The 1,582-nt window shown below is 32.2% G+C and overlaps 1 non-coding gene across 1 annotated transcript; it reads left to right on the top strand.

The window, feature by feature from the left end:
- Positions 1-279: 279 nt before the first annotated feature.
- LOC117091152 lies at positions 280-386 on the top strand. Its single transcript, XR_004440273.1, has one exon. It is a non-coding gene; the product is annotated as a U6 spliceosomal RNA (small nuclear RNA).
- Positions 387-1,582: the final 1,196 nt, after the last annotated feature.

The raw sequence follows: 1,582 nt of genomic DNA on the forward strand, positions 1-1,582 counted from the left end.
GAGTGGATTTTCATAGGCCACCTGAAGTGTGTATTATGATACAACCTGCTGTTTTTAAACAATATAAATAATTTTCTTAGAATATTTACATTATAACTACAAACATAATTATCTAGATGAAATAAATATGGTGATCGTTAACTGCTTTTATTATTTTATTAGGAAAGCACTTAATGGTTTCCTACTAGTTGCCAGAGGCTCTGCTAGAAACTAGGAATAAAATGTTATTTTTATTCTGAGTAGTGTAGATGTTAAAGGTATATTAAAAAATCACTTTGCATGCTTGTTTCAGCAGTACATATACTAAAATTGTAATGATACAGAGACAATTAGCATGGCCCCTGTGCAAGGATGACACAAAAAAGAAAAAAAGAAAAAAAACACTTTGCTATGTAGACTCTAAATTATTTGCTTATAGTTAGTAGTCTATTAAAAATTATTTTAAAAAGTTACCTCATAAAGAGAGTATTGCTTTTCATTGACCTGATATAGAGGAACAATCAATGCAGAGGATTCCTATAAGGAGGACACAATGTATAATGTAGGGAGCAATGTCACCAAATTGAACTCTTCAATATCTAAAACAGGAAGTAGCATAGTTATGTTTTTATAAAATATGTTTCAACTTGGCCAGTGGCATAGTGGCAAATGGCAATTCTCTCTGTCTTTCTCTTTCTCTCTCTCTCTGTCTCTCTCATGCACACACACACACATACACACACACACACGCACACCTGAAAAGGGCAAAACAACGTGGCCAGGCAGGCACTATACCTATCAAATAGCCTGTTTCCGAAGTCAATAGTGGGTTGTAAATAAACTCTAATAAGACAAGGAAATGTTGAGATAAAGTTAAGCCAAGTAAATGTCTTTACTAAAGGACTTCTTAGAGCTTTTACTATGTTAATATGCAGTTATCTAAACAGCTAATATTTATTGAGAATTTACTGAATGCTACATACTGGCTGGCATACAGTGCTTTAAATATTTTATCTGATCAACATGATAATTCTATGAGGTAAGCACTAGTTGCATTTTTATTTTAAGATAAGAAACTGGAACCCAGCTAAAAGCTGAGTTGGGGAATAGGGCAGCAGTAAGAAGGTGGCTATCTTCTGTAGTTCATTCAAGAGCTTACTTAGACTTCAAAATTCTTTACATAGCTGAATGGAGGCCTTTCTAGAAATAAGATTATGATATCTCTCATAAAGTAATTCTTGGTCTGTTCTTCCATATACAACATGAACACAATAATTGTAACCCAGAACACTGTTAAGCAGATGAATCTATTACAAGAAACATGAGAAATCTCAGTGAAGTATCTATACAATATCTATATAACATAAGTCTATTGAGTCAAATTATATAATCCTAACTTATTAAATACTTGATGTCTTATATTGGATGTTTGGATATAAAAGCCCATTAATTGATAGGTTTCTGTAAAAGTGATTTTGAGTTTTGGTGTAGTGGATGTATTTTTAAGGGTTGAGTTTTTTTAGCATAAACATATACTATACACATCAATATCAGCTCAGACAGGCCAAGCAAAAATAATTTGTACATGAAAATAATGTATTGC

The sequence above is a fragment of the Trachypithecus francoisi genome, unplaced genomic scaffold (assembly GCF_009764315.1).
Source record: "Trachypithecus francoisi isolate TF-2019V2 unplaced genomic scaffold, Tfra_2.0 Lachesis_group11, whole genome shotgun sequence".
Lineage (NCBI taxonomy): Eukaryota > Metazoa > Chordata > Mammalia > Primates > Cercopithecidae > Trachypithecus > Trachypithecus francoisi.